The following is a 17,813-nucleotide window of genomic DNA, read 5'->3' on the forward strand; positions in this document are numbered from 1 at the left end:
TATCAGAGCCTTGGTTTGAGGGATTCGGGCACACTTCCGAGTGTGTCTGAACTCAAACTAAGGAATTTATAATCTTTTTGAAAGAAAGAGAATTTTCTAAAAAGATTTTAAAGAAGAAGGGGGTATGATGCGTGCAATCAGCCGATCCCAAGTAAGTGATTCCCAAAATACCCATACATGCTTTTTATGTTGTATGTTATGAGAATTGCATGCTAGATTAGGGATAAGATTTGCTCAAGATTTCATGCTAGGAGAGATGCCTTTATATGCCTGATTTTTTGAGCTTCTAGAATTGCATGCTAGTATGGATTTCAGATGATTAGATTGATTGGCCTGGTATGTGATGCCTTGTAACCTAAGAGGAATTGGATGTTGTGTTAGATTTGAAATCTTTATTGGTAGCAAGTGAGCTCGAGATGTCCTCTATTTGATTTGTGTCTTGGAGTGTTACTACATGAATGTTGCTTGCTTTGTGCTTTGTTGGACTCTTGATGATGTGAGTTAACTATTAAGTGAATATGTTAAGTCACATGTTGTATAGGTTAAATAATCTCAGAGTGACTGATTTGACCCTACTGTGCAACTCTCGTTTGAGTCTAATCATTATAGGGATGAGTCTTTTACTCGAAGGATTATCTAAGCTTTGTTGCATGTGATTGTATTCATGAAGTAGTTAACCGACATTATTGAGAGTTTTTCAGCAGTTGATGGTAGGGTGAGGTCGGAACCTAGGAGAGCCTAGGGTATGTTATAGTGGGTTGATTGCGCTGTTTAGCATGTACTTGGGGTACCAGTTTGAGAAGGTGACTTAGAGGATTCAAGATAACTCTTGAGGAAAGTATGGATAGGTGTGGACGGTAGTATTAGGCTCGTATTATTGAAAGCGCAGGACCCATACTCGAATCGAGGGGGGTCAAAGAGAATCTAGGAAGCCTGTGGGATGAGTAATCTTTGAGTATGTTCTGATTTTTGTATGGTCGCTTTGCGGTATGGTGATGAGCACTCGTGGTGGAGGATCTGGTTCAGGCTTAGGTGCAAGTACTGAGCTGATTGATGAGCGGATGCGGGAGTTCATCTCGTCGGAGATCACCCGCGGTATTTTGGAGCAGACTCCTATGATCTTTGGTATGATCAGGGGATCATGGAGATTTTGGATGAGCGTTTGGGCACGTTACGTATTGTGATTATAACTATGGTGGGAGCTCTCACTCTTTCCTTCCGTGAGTTCAGTGCTTGTGGAGCTCCTGAGTTCTTTGGGGAGAAGGACCCCAACACCAAGTGCCCTTGAGATTCATAAAGGTTCAGCCTTTAAGAGATCTCACCATGCCAACAAACAAGAACAAGAAGTTATGGGACAAAATTCAAGATCTAGCAACCTAGCATGATAAAAATCGAGTCTTGGACACTTACAAAGGTCTAGAATAGTGCTAAGGTGAAGAATGGAGACTTGTTTTCTTGATCTTTGCTTTCTTCTTCCTCATTCTTCATTCTCTAGCTTCATGGAACACCAAAACTAGCTCAATAATGAAGTAAAGTGACTAGGGTTTTCTTTAAGGATTGAGGGGGATGATGGAGGCTGAGGATTAGCAAACCCTAGACTCCTAATTCCTTTAAATAGGGAGCAAACTCAGAAAAATAGGGTTTTCACGTCAACCGTTCACCACACCATGGACAATACTGCCACGCCGTGGTGGCTTAAATAAAACACACGAACCCTTCTCGCCTTGCGACGTCGTGTTGGCGCCTCCACCACGTCGTGGCAAACCTCAAAATGATAATTTAATTACGAATAAAGTACCTGAATATTCGAGTGTTACAAAATTGGTTTAATGGATTAAATAATTAAAAATTAATCACATTAATTAAATTTAAACCTTGTATTATTAAAAGGTTTTAAAATACACCCTTACATACGCGCGCACACACACAAACACACAAATATATATATATATATATATATATATATATATATATATATATATATATATATATATATATATATATAGACAAATAATAAATATAAAACAATTTTAATTTATAGAACCATAGAACCATATAATTAAGGAAATAAGTAATCATCCATAAAATTATGAAAATTGTAATTAAATGTAATTTTTTATCTCTCTAAAATCTATTTCACACGGGCTCTATTTTAACTAAACCCTAATCAATCGTCACCCACCTTCATCTTCTTCATCTTCTTTATGCATCCATCAACAACAACCCATCTCTACGTTATTCTTCACTCGTACTGCCTACATTTAACATAAGTGAATTTTTTCTTCTCTTAACCGTCCATTGTTCCTCTTATTTATTTTTTCCTTGTACGGTATCTACAACTACAAGGGTAAGAATATGCTAAAACTTTTTTTTTCAATTACTTTGAGCACTGTATGTTTTAAAGTGTTTGTACCTTTCATGTGACTTGTGTGAGTTTTGCTTCCTTAGATTTGAATTTCAATGATGTTTTTTAGTCTAATATTCTATTTCGTAATTTATTTTATAGCTTAGTCGTTTTTTGAATAGTTTTATTAATAAAATTGGTTTTGATTAGGTTTTAGGTTTATATGAACATAAAAGATGAATGAAGAGGTATTCCAATGTTAAAATAATTATAAATTTGTCATTGTTTAGTGTGGAAAAATGTTACACTAAACTATTAATCAGTGGATAACTTGTTGTTTTTGAGTTTGCATGTCAGATGAATGAACAGTTTGTTAAAGTACAACACCTGGTCACGTGCATTGATCTCTTTGCACATTTCTATCCTTTTTACTTTTATGCCCTTTTTGGTTCTTTCCAAGTTTTAGTCATTTGACTTTGTCTTTCAAGTAATGGGTAGGTTTCCTTTATGTTCTCAAGTAGATATTAGTGTGTCAGTTACTTTTTGCAGTTTCTGTTTCTATGTAAGCCTCATGGCTATCTAGTTTTCAATGTTATGTAATTTACTTCTTCAAGAATATAAAACACACAACCTTTATGTAAGGTACTTTTGTGTTCCTGTTCTCTGCAAATACTTCATTTAGGTTAACAATCAAGTATCAGAACTTGACCCATGGATGATCTTCAAGTAGTAGGTGGTGTCAAGAAACTCAACAACCAAAATTACAACACATGGTCCACCTGCATCACTTCGTACATGCAGGGGCAGGATTTATGGGAGGTTGTAAACGGTATTGAGAAAGGGCAACCACAAGCTAAAGATAACAATGGGGTTCTACGAAAATGGAAGATCAAGGCAGGAAAGACAATGTTTATTATTAAGGCAACAGTTGAAGAAGACATTCTTGAACACATCCGGGATGCTGTGACTCCAGCCGAAGTCTGGAAAACTCTTCAATCACTGTTCTCAAAAAAGAATGACACAAAGTTGCAACTTCTGGAAAATGAGTTGCTCTCTGTGTCTCAGCGTGAGATGTCTATTCCTCAATACTTCCATAAAGTGAAGTCAACTTGCAGGGAGATTTCAAAACTTGATACACTATCTCAAATCAGTGAGACTCGTATGAAACAGATCATTATACATGGACTAAAATCATAATTTAGAAGCTTTGTTGCAGCTATTCAGGGATGGCCTGTACAACCATCCTTAGTTGAGTTTGAAAACATCTTAGCAGGGCAAGAGGCTCTTGCAAAACAAATGGGGGGAGTCACATTAAAAGCTGAGGATGAAGCCCTATATATGGAGAAGAGAAAATGGAAGGTTAAGACAAAGTACAATTTTAGTTCAAAAAGAAGCTCAGAGAGAAACAAAAGTCATGGTGATGAAAGAAAGAATCGTGACTATGGGAAGAGAGAACAGCCTGAAGAGAAGCAGAAAAATTACTCAAACAAAAAGTTTCCATTTAAATGCTATAACGGCAACAAGAAGGGTCATAGAGCAAGGGATTGTCCATCAGAATGTATGGAAGAAGGAAATGCAACTACATCTAAAGAAGATGTTTGGGATGCTGAAGCACACTTTGCTAAAGAGGAAGACAATATGGCTCTCATGGCTACAACCAAGAGACGGCTAGATCAGTGGATTGTAGATTCAGGCTGTTCAAATTACACGATGGGTGAAAAAGAAATTATCCAAGATCCAGTTGAATATAGAGGTAGCCGTGTAGTTGTGATTGTTGATGACTCTAGGTTGCCAATTGCCCATGGAGGTGATGTTAAGTTTCACCCGGAAGAGAACACGAAAGAGATGATGTTACAAAGTGTGTATCATGTCTCTGGGATGAAAAAGAACCTTCTCTCTGTGTCCCAATTAACCTCAGCAAGTCACTATGTGCTTTTCGGTCCTAATGATGTAAAAGTATACAAGGAGTTTAAAACCCCATCTCACCAAATTGCCAAAGGACGACGATCGGAGTCTATCTATGTGATGTCCGCTAAAACAACTTATGTAGATAAGAAAAAGAAGAATCAAAATGTGGATCTTTGGCATATGTGTTTAAGTCATGTAGCTTACGATAAACTCGATATGATGATGATGAAGAAGCTTGTCACCAGTCTTCCTCAACTCGAAGTAAACAAAAATCTTGTTTGTGCAGGTTGCCAATATGGCAAAGCTCATCAGTTACCTTTTGAGAAGTCCATGTACCAAGCCAAACAATTGCTGGAACTAGTTCATTCAGATGTGTTTGGACCTGTCAAACAACTCTCACTTGGAGGTATGAAATATATGGTCACTTTTATAGACGACTATTCAAGATTCGTTTGGGTATACTTCATGAAGGAGAAAGCTGAAACATTCAACAAATTCAAAGAATAAAAGGCTGAAGTAGAAAGAGATGTGAAGCACACTATACAATGTTTGAGGTCAGACAATGGCGGTGAGTATCTTGCTAAAGAGTTTACCGACTATCTAAATGAGAATGAAATCAAGCAACAGTTGTCATGTCCAAGCACTCCACAACAAAACGGAGTTTCAAAACAAAAGAAGCATCATATTTATGAGATTAATGGGAGTATGATCCATGACAAAAATGTCCCAGGTCGTTTTTGGGCTGAAGCTATGAAGACATCAACGTATGTCATCAACAAAATTCCTCAGCAAGGTCTTCAATATGTGTCTCCTCTCGAGAAACTCTTTAACATCAAACCCAATGTAATCCATTTACGTGTGTTTGGTTATGTATGGTATGTATTTATACCTAGTCACTTGCGCTATAAAATGGAGAAGAAGGCATTTCGATGCATATTTGTTGGGTATGACCAAGAAAGAAAAGGATGGCGATGATGTGATCCTAACAGTGGAAAATGTTATGTCTCTAGAAATGTGGTGTTTGATGAAACATCGTCATGGTGGTCTTCAAATCGTGAAACTCTGCCTGATTCAGATGTGCTTAAAGAAGGTTTGGAATAGTCCAAGATTAATGTATGTATAATTGATGAAGAGGTTGTTGCTGAAGAAGATGTTGCTCATACAAAAGCTCAACAACCATGGCAGACTAGAATGTTTAATAATGTGCACACTGAAGATGAAAATATTGAGCCAGTAAGTCTTAAACAATCATCAAGACTTAAAAGACCAAATCCTAGATATGCTAATGCTACTATTGTTGAAAGTGGAATTCGTGAACCATAAACATTTGATAAAGCGTCTACAAAACATGAATGGTTGGTCGCAATGGAAGAAGAGATGGCAGCCCTAGTCCGAAATCAAACCTGGGAGTTGGTTCCAAAACCTGATGATATAAAGCCCATATCGTGCAAGTGGGTGTACAAAATGAAGCAACGTTCAAATGGATCAGTTGAGAGGTTTAAGGCCCGTTTAGTAGCACGGGGGTTCTCACAAAAATTTGGGCATGACTATGAAGATACATTTAGCCCGATAGCTAAATTAACCACTGTGCATGTTCTTCTTGCCCTAGCAGCAAGCAAAGATTGGAATCTCTGGGCGATGGACGTGAGCAATGCATTTTTGTATGGTGACCTGGATCATGTAATTCATATGCAGCAACCTATGGGGTTTGAGAGCAATCAACATCCCAAGTATGTATGTAAACTGAAGAAAGTCCTTTATGGACTCAAGCAATCACCTAGGGCTTGGTTTGGGAAGATTGCAGAATTTCTTGAGCACAATGGCTATTCCATAACAACAGTAGATGCAAGCTTATTCGTGAAAGTTGTGGGTGATAGAGTGGCAATCGTTCTTGTCTATGTAGATGACCTTATTATCACAGGTGACCTTGAAGATGTGATTGATTAATTGAAAGAGAATCTATGTACTAGGTTTAACATGAAAGATCTAGGGAAGCTCAAACATTTCTTGGGTTTGGAAGTGAAATATGAAAGTGAAGGACTTTTGTTACATCAACATAAATACATTGCTGATCTGTTGACCCGTTTTGGCATGCATGAATGCACGCATGCAGTGACCCTAGTAGATACAAATGCAAAGATATGTGCAAACAAGGACATAGAGTTAGAAGATGCAACTATGTACATAAAGATTGTTGGGAGTCTCATCTATCTTACTCTAACAAGACCAGATATAGCTTTCATTGTGGGGGTGTTAAGCAGATTTATGCAAACTGCAAGAAAATTTCACATGGATGCAGTTCGAAGGGTCCTAAGGTATGTTAAAACCACAATTAACTGTGGAATTATGTTTAAGAGGGAACCCGATTGCAAGCTTTCTAGATATTTTGATGCTGATTATGCAGGCGATTTAAACACACGTCGTTCCACAACTGGGTTTTTTTTCATGTTAGGGTCCAATGCAGTGTCGTGGTGTAGTAGGAGACAACCCACTGTGTCTCTATCTACAACTGAAGTAGAGTATAGAGCTGCAACAATGGCTGCCCAAGAAAGTGTGTGGCTTGTACAACTTTTGAAATATTTAAATCAAAAAGTTGAATACAACATTCCAATTTTTTGTGACAACCTTTCATCAATTCAGGTGGCCAAGAATCCTAAATTCCATGCCAGGACAAAACATGTAGAAGTTCACTATCACTTCATTAGAGAGAAGGTTCTAAAGGGGTATATTGACTTGCAGTACATTAAAACCTCAAACCAAGTTGCAGATTTTCTCACGAAAGGATTGCCAAGCAAGAAGATGATTGAAATCTGTGAGAAAATTGGAATGACTGAAGCAGGTGTTGAGAGGGAATGTTATAGTACAACACCTGGTCACGTGCATTGATCTCTTTGAACATTTCTATCCTTTTTACTTTTATGCCCTTTTTGGTTCTTTCCAAGTTTTAGTCATTTGACTTTGTCTTTCAGGTAATGGGTAGGTTTCCTTCATGTTCTCAAGTAGATGTTAGTGATGGGTTTAGAGCATAAGAATAAGCTTGGATCTAGGTTTCTCTATTGTACATGCAATTCATCCAAGACTTATGAACCCTAGTTCTAGCATACATATTTCAATGATTAACCTAATAGACCAGATCTAGATGATTACCTTTCTTGAATGGCTTGAATCTTCAACTCTTGGAGCTTAGTGTCACAAATGTCACACCTCTAATGGCTTACAAACACCACAAGCAAGAGGATGATATTGGAGAGAAGGGAAGAAGGCACAATTTCGGCTATGAACTCTCTAGGGTTTCCAGTGGCCGAAATCTGATGCCCTTAGGGTTCTATTTATACATGTGCTACTAGGGTTTCAGTCAAAACCCTAATGGACAGCTTAAGCCTTAAGCAGTCCAAGGAACCTTCTGGAATAAGGCCTCCTTGGACGAATTCAAGGTGGACTCCATCTTAATTTCGTCCATGCCCTAATCCATAAGGATTCTTAGCCCAATAACTAACTATCACACAATTGACAGTTCCAGTCCCCTTTATTTAATTAATCTCTTCCAACCACATAATTAATTCTTGACTAATATTAATTAAACTATATGATTTCTCCTTTAATATATTATTCATATAATATATTAATAAACCATAATAACCTCTCTCTCTCTCTCTCTCTCTCTAAATCATCCTGTCAAGTTGCTTTGGTGAAGGCAACCCAAAAGGACCATGCACAACCGGGTCAAGTACATACCAAATATAGTTACGGGCTTAGACACTAATCCAACAGTTTCCCACTTGGATAAGTCTAGTAACTATAAATGCAAGCACGACTTCAGGATCCGATTAGCAATCGTAGCTCTCAAAGACGCTGTCGAACTCTGATCTTATCAGTAACCTGTCCTTTAGATAAGGGATCGTACAGTCCTCCATTCTATATATCGTGCGGACAATTACATGGAACATAGTCATACTTATTGTCCAACAATTTGTTTCTCGATCTCTGATTCGTCTGACACAGAACTTTATTGAACACATCAATTCAGTCCTGACCGGGCCCGGGATTTAAGTCAAACCAAATCATCGAGGGGCCCATATATCGCTTTTACCCTCTTATGATAAAAGGAACGGATAAACTTCGACTTATATGCATTTACGATTCACTCATCGAATCACGCACACCAATGCGTTTTATAGCATCAAGTTACTGATGCGTTTACGCATTATCAATGCACAACCAACTTGCAAATAATAAACCATATATCTAGGTTTTAAGACCATATGATATTATCGTCTTGCGATCGCTTGTGATGAATTCCATGAAGTGATGCCAGCAAGCGTGGGTCTAATCCAATGCTCAAATCTTATTCATAAGCACTCATGAACGTTGCAGCAAACCTTTGCTATGTCTAATACACTTCAGAAAATCTACAAACCAATTCATGACAATCTTCTTTCATACCTACTTCCAAAGTATGAGCGACTGTGGAACGTTCGAATAATCTTATTATTCAGGAAGTCAAAACATGCAAAGTGAAACAATAGGTAAACAATTAACATAAGACAGTAACTTTACTTATAAATAATACTCTTTTATTTAATCATCAAATGTCAATTACATTTATCTATTACACGTTTCTAAGCTATCTAATCTAAACTAATATCGTCCTTCAGCCCAATGCTCCTAGCGTGTTGTAAGTGCTTAACCCTACTCAGTCCCTTCGTAAGGGGATCTGCTGGGTTATCCTCTGACGATACCCTCTTCACTACGAGGAGTCCCTCTTCCACCCGATGTCGAATAAAATTATATTTCCTGTCGATATGTCGAGATCTGCCATGATCCCTCGGTTCCTTGGTCAAGGCAACCGCTCCTTCATTATCACAGAAAATCTCCATAGGCTCCTTTATGGCTGGCACAACTCCAAGGTCTCCAATGAAGTTATTCAACCATATCGCCTCCTTTGACGCTTCGCTTGTTGCTATGTATTCTGATTCACATGTTGAATCAGCTACGGTCTCCTGCTTGGAACTTTTCCAAGTTACTGCTCCTCTATTCAGGGTAAAGACCCAACCCGACTGCGAACGATAGTTTTCTCGGTCGGTCTGAAAACTGGCGTCACTATACCCTCGCACCCTTAAGTTATCACTCCCACCGAGGACTAGAAATCTTTCCGTGGTCCTCCGAAGGTACTTAAGAATATTCTTGACTGCGGTCCAATGTGCTCTGCCAGGGTTCCCCTGATATCTGCTGACCATTCGAAGGCCACATCAGGGCGAGTGCAAGTCATAGCATACATGATCGAGCCAACTGCGGAAGCGTAAGGTACTCGGCTCATCTCTGCTATCTCGACTTTGGTACTCGGACTTTGAGTCTTACTCAACTTGGCATTACTTTGGATCGGTAACTCCCCTTTCTTGGAATTCTCCATACTAAAACGCTTTAGTATCTTGTCCAAGTAAGTATTCTGACTAAGTCCTATTAGTCTCTTACTTCTGTTTCTCACTATCATTATTCCCAAAATGTAGGCAGCCTCTCCGAGGTCCTTCATAGCGAAACACTTCCCAAGCCAGGACTTAACCTCCTTTAGGGTCGGGATTTTGTTTCCTATGAGCAGTATGTCATCGACATACAATATGAGGAAGCTAACTATACTCCCACTGGCTTTGACATATACACACGATTCATCCTCGCTTCGCAAGAAGCCAAACTCTTTGACTTTCTCGTCAAAACAAAGATTCCATCTGTGAGATGCTTGTTTTAATCCATAAATGGATTTCTGAAGCTTACACATCCTATTAGGATGCTTTGCATCGAAAAAACCCTCTGGCTGACTCATGTAAACATCCTCAGCCAACTTCCCATTGAGGAATTCGGTTTTGACGTCCATCTGCCATATTTCATAGTCATGAAATGAAACAATGGCTAGCATCACCCTAATAGACTTTATCTTCACAACTGGTGAGAAGGTCTCATCATAGTCAACTCCGGGAGTTTGAGTAAAGCCCTTCGCAACTAATCGCGCCTTATAAGTGTGTACTTTCCCATCCATGTCGGTCTTCTTCTTGAAGATCCATTTGCACCCGACCATCTTACGACTTGGCACATTGTCAATTAAATTCCAAACTTGGTTGTCATACATGGACTGAATCTCGCTGTCCATAGCCTCTTTCCACTTCACAGACTTCGGGCCTGCCACGGCTTCCTTATAGCTGTTAGGTTCGTCCAAATTTACTAGTGTACTATCACTAATAAACGTATCCCCTTCAGTAGTGATATGGAAACCATAAAAACTGGGGTGGAACACTAACTCTTTCGGAACATCTAAGAGGTAAGGACTCATTAATCGGTTCAACAGGAGTTTCCTCCTTAAGTTGAGCGCCAGTGTCAGAGGTTCCTTCATCGTTCGGTTCTTGAAGCTCTTCAAGATCGATTTGCCTCCCACTGTCCCATTGGCTTATGAGTTCTCGTTCTCGGAAATCCCCTCTCCTCGCAACGAAGACAACATTCTCACTCGGTCTACATAAGAGATAACCAAAGGACTTCTGCGGGTAGCCGATGAAAATACACCGCTCACTACGAGGTTCGAGCTTGTCGTGAGTCTCTCGTCTTACGAAAGCCTCGCAACCCCAAACCTTGATATGTGCCAACGAGGGAGCTTTCCCTGTCCATATCTCGTGAGGTGTTTTGGCAACCTTCTTTGTAGGTACTAAGTTAAGGATATGGGCGGCAGTCTCTAAGGCATACCCCCAAAATGAGATAGGTAGCAAATCACGACTCATCATGGAACGAACCATGTCGAGAAAGGTTCAATTACTCCTCTCAGCCACACCATTCAACTGCGGTATCCTGGGCGGCGTCAATTGCGAAACTATTCCGCATTCCTTGAGGTAGTCATGGAATTCAAGACTAAGGTACTCTCCACCTTGATCGGATCGAAGCATCTTGATTTTCCTGCCCAACTGATTCTCCACTTCTTATTTAAACTCTTTGAACTTTTCAAAGGTTTCCGACTTGTGCTTGATTAAGTAGATATACCCATATCTGCTATAGTCATCGGTGAAAGTCACATAGAAGCGGCTTGCATCCCTTGTGGTGGATCTAAAGGGCCCACACACATCTATGTGTATGAGATCCAATAAACCCTCACCCCTTTCACAAGTACTAGTGAAGGGTGACTTGGTCATCTTTCCAAGTAAACAAGACTCGCAAACGTCATTGTCCCTAAGGTTGAATGACTCGAATACTCCATCCTTTTGGAGTTGGGCTATGCATTTCTTGTTGACATGTCCAAGACGACAGTGCCACAACCATGCTTTGTCCAAACTATTGGAAGAATCGATACACAACACATCATTTCCTAAATTGTCTATAACCATCACAGTTTCATATATTCCATTACAAGGCAATGCTTCAAAATAGAAAACACCATTAAGATAAGCATAAATAGAACCCTTTTCATTATCAAATGAATATCTAAATCCTTGTTTATATAAACCATGAAAAGAAATGATGTTTCTTGCCATCTCTGGAGAATGGCAACAGTTATTCAATCTAGTCCTAATCCATTAGTAAGCACTAAAAAGTAAACTCCAATCTTGGTGACAGGCGACGATCTTCTGTTCCCCGTGATCAAGTTTATCTTCCCATGCTCCACATCCCTATTTCTTCTTAGGCCCTGCAAATCATAACAAATGTTAAAACCACATCCTGTATCAAGTACCCAAGAAATAGCATGTGATGAATCATTAGATTGAATAGTGTATATACCTGCAAAGGATGGCTTGATCTTCCCATCCTTGATATCTTGCAAGTACTTCGGGCAGCTTCATTTCCAATTCCCTATGTCATGGAAGTGATACCACTCTGCATCCTTTGGGTTTGAGGTGGGTGCAGTGGAACCAACCTTGGTTCCACTAGAAGAGGTGCCATATTGGGACTTTCCCTTATGGTGGCTCTTTGAGGGAGCCTTCCTCTTCTTACCCTTCCCTTGCCCAATAGCCAAGACGGGGGCAGCTGTAGCGGGAGTTGATGTAACAGATTTATCCTTGAGGTTGCTCTCAGCAGTCCTCAACAACCCTTGAAGCTTGCTCAACGTGACCTCCTATTTGTTCATGTGGAACTGGTTGTAACATGGAGGTAAGGAGTGAAGAATTATGTCAATTGCCAGCTCCTCATTGAAGTCAACAATTAACTTGTACAGGCGGTCAACATATGTTTGCATCTTCTGAAGATGAGCAGTGACAGACTCTCCGTCTCTCATCTTGGTCGTAATCATCGAAGTGATGATCTCGTATCTCTCCTGCCTCGCGATTTGATGGTATCTATCCATCAAATCTTGATGCATCTCGTAGGGGTAGAAGTCCTCGCAGGACTTTTGGAGTTCTGCGGTCATTGTAGCGAGCATGATGCAATGGACTTTGTAGCATCACGCTCGTGAGTTTCATAAGCAGCAATCTCCAAGGGAGTAGCAGTTTCGAGGTTGATTTCCTTCAGCTCCTTGTCGAGGACATATTCCTTGTCCTCGTAGCGGTTAACCATCCTTATGTTGCGGATCCAATCATTGAAATCTTTTCCGTCGAAGATTTCCCTCCCACACAAATTCATGAGTGAGAACGAGCCTGAAGAGTTCGAGCCTGAAGCGTTGTTGTTGTTTGAGTTCGACATCTGAAAAGGAAAAGAGACAAAGTTGATTAGATAAGAATCCCCAATTAAACACCCAAATGAGAAATTAGGGCTAGGATCCAACAACATTATTTACAACTTAAAAGAGGGATGCCGTAATTTAAATTGCAAATAATTTGAAGGTAAGTGAATGATGATTCACTAATTTCCACCATGAAAAACGAAAACAAATAAGTTTTAAATGTATTGAAAACTCCTAGATCTTTTGAGATTCATTGAACTTTTCAATGCCATGTTTAAATCTCGATATGCCCCTCAAGTTTGTGACTGGGATACCGAGGATCACAAACAGGGTGTGAATAACCATGCAAATATACATGGTGCCCCAAATGTTACAATCACCTAATCGACGTGTCGGTTAACCACACACGCTCCATCGATCTATGACAAACATCGAGTCACCCTTTGCCACCTTTTCTTAGAGCCAAATTAGTGCGTCGGTTAACCACACACGCTCCACTAACGTCTTAGCAAGGGTACAAAGTGTAATTTCATGGAATAGCATCAAATTCACATTTTGCCTAAAGTAACTAAGATTGGGAGTTTTTTGTAAAACATTTAGTTACTTTATAAGTCATTATACTTTTAATGAGGAAAGGGTTGTCATATCCTACCCGTTCGGCTAACTACCCTCCACCAATCAAAGAAGCGGTGGGTGAGAATGGACACCCATTAAACGACCATTTTATAGGCCATAACCTTATACCCCCCTTATAGATCGGCTTCGTGAATGAGGCCTACTAACGGTAATACTAGCATTTATGTTATACATATATAATAATTATTCTTATAATATTATAATAGTATAGGGTGAATTTTAAACTTGTAAAATTATAGGGTTTTGGAATTTAATTATTTCAAAATTAAACTTTTAATCCAAAAATTTAAATTCCAAAACTTGAGGGCAAGTTTTGAAACATTTCAAAACAATCTAGATCAAAATTCAAATAAATAATTAAACAATTAATATTGGTGATTATCTAATTTTGACCTAATCCAATTTCATGCAAGATAATTGACCAAATAATTCAAATAATTAGCATTTATCATATAAGTAAATAATTATTCAATTAATTTGACATTATCTGTTATTTTGGCAAGGATAATCACATAATATCAATAAAATTCGTATTTTATCAATCAAAAACGTTTTGGTAATTATCCGACAGCAAAATGGGCATAAAATCCCGAAAATCCCTCTATCTGACTGTCCGACCCGTCGAGTCCCTTACTGGACTCGTCGAGTTCATCCTACTCGGCGAGTCCTCTTTGGGACTCGGCAAGTCTGTCAGACAGAAAGCCAAAAAATCGAATTCAAGCAATGAACAATCATACAATACATCAAATACAATAGAAACCAATCAAGGCTCTGATACCACTGATGGGTTTAGAGCATAAGAACAATCCTATGTGCTCATGCAAAACCCTAAATCTTGGATCTAGGTTTCTCTATTGTACATGCAATTCATCCAAGACTTATGAACCCTAGATCTAGCATACATATTTCAATGATTAACCTAATAGATCAGATCTAGATAATTACCTTTCTTAAATGGCTTGAATCTTCAACTCTTGGAGCTTAGTGTCACAAATGTCACACCTCTAATGGCTTACAAACACCACAAGCAAGAGGATGATATTGGAGAGAAGGGAAGAAGACACAATTTCGGCTATGAACTCTCTAGGGTTTCCAGTAGCCGAAATCTGATGCCCTTAGGGTTCTATTTATACATGTGCTGCTAGGGTTTCAGTCAAAACCCTAATGGACAGCTTAGGCCTTAAGCAGTCCAAGGAACCTTCTGGAATAAGGCCTCCTTGGACGAATTCAAGATGGACTCCATCTTAATTTCGTCCATGCCCTAATCCATAAGGATTCTCAGCCCAATAACTAAGTATCACACAATTGACAGTTCCAGTACCCTTTATTCAATTAATCTCTTCCAGCCACAGAATTAATTCTTAATTAATTCTTGACTAATATTAATTAAACTATATGATTTCTCCTTTAATATATTATTCATATAATATATTAATAAACCATAATAACCTCTCTCTCTCTTTCTCTCTATAAATCATCCTGTCAAGTTGCTTTGGTGAAGGCAACCCAAAAGGACCATGCACAACCGGGTCAAGTACATACCAAATATAGTTACGGGCTTAGACACTAATCCAACAGTTAGTGGTTCAGTTACTTTTTGCAGTTTCCGTTTCTATGTAAGACTCATGGCTATCTAGTTTTCAATGTTCTGTAATTTACTTCTTCAAGAATATAAAACACACAACCTTTGTGTAAGGTGCTTTTGTGTTCTTGTTCTCTGCAAATACTTCATTTAGGTTAACACAGTTAACATGCAGTACCAATGAAAGCCATTAGGAAGTTTTATTTTGTATATATTTTCTTTGCTTTTCATACATGGAAATAATTGTTTGAATATTGTATAATTTATGAATTCTAACTATGGATATTGTAGAGTTCATAATACTCATTGGTCTCCTGTCCTAGGTTTAATTTCTATTTTTCTTTTCCCTCAATATGAATTTCAAACCAAAAAAAATCGACGGTGGTTTGCAGGTGAGGATTGTTATCGGTGGTGATGTCGGGGTGGTGTTGTTTGTTCGCCATATCAGAATGAGAAAAAAAGAGAGTGAAACAAAGATATAATCGAGATGGGAAAGAGAGACAAACCGAGAAACAGAAATTGAGAATTGAGGACGACGAGGGAACATCTCATGTGTCTCCGACCGGAAAATACTTAACACATGTAAGCATCTCCATTTTTTAACTAATTATGATGTATTTTGTTTTGTGGTTATTAATTTTAGTTTTTGCCTCCTTTGGTTTAAATTCAGAGCTTTAGATCAGATATTATTGGGCATGCCGATGGGTCTCGATGGTGAGGGAAGAACGGAGACCAGTTGATGGAAGTACACATATATCTTGTATAATTTATTTTTTATTCTTTGAAAAAAGCGACAAATGTAGAAGGCATATCCATGACCAATTTGTTGATTTATTCTTAAAATTATATTATATAAAAAGAGCACAAACACTTCAGCACTAGTTCTTTTCCCATAGATTTTTAATGTTTTTAAAATCTTTTGATACAATGGTTTACTAGTTTTTATTTTCATTACTAGCTTTAGTTTAATTTCATTATTGTTTTTTGTTAATTTTATGGAGTTAGTTATAATGGTTGATTTAGTTTGGGGAAGTGATGAATTTTTGATGTATTGGATTACATTCATTTCTTGTTCAACAATGGACATATGTTCAATACTGAACATGTATGAATAAAAACAATTTCTAGGTTTTTTTCAATGTTAATCTATGAACATATGTATATTGCATAAAAATTATCTAATACATATATATTCACAAGTAAACATGAAAATTTATGGATTTTTATATAAATGTTCACTTATGAACAATAATGAATGTTCATATATTTTCCAATGTTCATGTATGAATGTTCATAATATTCATGCATGTTCACTTACAAAAATTTAATAATGTTCATATATTTTCCAATGTTCACATATGAACATTAATCATAAACAAGTTTTTTTTAAGGTTTGACTCTTGATTTTAGATTATTCATGCATTTTGATTTTTTATGATTAATGCTTGAATTTTGTATATCTATTTTGTTAGGATTGATTCAAATAAATGCTATAATTTAGGAATGTTATTAATAAACTATTATTGATCAAATGGTTCTATGGATCTATGAATGGTTAAGATTAAAAGGGTGCACACTACTACTATATACCTTTCTCTATAGAATCTTATATATATGAGCTACATTTGGTATAAGTAAAACCTGCATTCCTAAAATTAAAATGTTAATAAATATAATCTCTCATATTTCTCTCAGTAACGTCTCTCCCAAAATCTCACCACTGCCTCTCACATCTTCTGTTGATCGGCTATCACCACTAATAATCAACGCCCAACTCCAATGCCATCACTTGCGATCAATTCCCCTTATGATCGCCGGACCACCACCATTTTCTGTTATTTTTCGTTGGCGACACATCATCAGCCCTATACGACCATTGGTACCTTTATTATCTTCAACTAGATCTTGTTCAAACCTACAACGGTAGCAGAGGAAAGTTGAACTCGTTTTTTTCTGAACATACACACATAAGCTTGTATTTGAGGTGTTGAAGATTTTTTTCCTGGTGTGATTTAGATTTTTTGTAGGTACACATTGCTTCCCTATAAACCTTGACCTTCTTCTTTGCTTAACCCTTTTTTAACTATGGTTTTTTAGTTATCGATGAATCTCCAATTCATATTTCGGGTCTATTGTTTTTAGTGAATCGATAATTCAAGTAATGTGTATTATAACTATCACTAGTTATTCTACTTTAAACAAAACATACAATGCGTTTTTTTCTTTTCTTGAATTGGATTACTTTTTGTCTAACCTAGTAGATAATATGTTTTTAATCTTGATTTTGATTTTTTTATTCATAAACATGTAGATAATATGTTCTTAATCTTAAATTGGATTTTTTTACTAAACATGCTTACATAGGTAACGATTTACTTTTTCAAACTTGAATTTTTTTTTCATTCATCATATGGGCTTCTGGTCGTCAACAGTGGGTTAATACATACATATATATATATATATATATATATATATATATATATATATATATATATATATATATATATATATATATATATATATATATATATATCATTGTGAGTACATTTCTTCTAAGGAACTAATGGTAAATGAATATATTTGAAAGATATAAATGCTAGTTTTATAGATTTTCACATGATCAATCAAGTAAATTGTTTTGCCCTTTGATTCCGTTCTAGTACTGAAAAAGGGTACCATAGTCGGATTCCGTTCTAGTACTGAAAAAGGGTACCATA

Source organism: Lactuca virosa, chromosome 4, assembly GCF_052849685.1.
Source record: "Lactuca virosa cultivar CGN04683 chromosome 4, Lactuca_virosa_CGN04683_v6, whole genome shotgun sequence".
Lineage (NCBI taxonomy): Eukaryota > Viridiplantae > Streptophyta > Magnoliopsida > Asterales > Asteraceae > Lactuca > Lactuca virosa.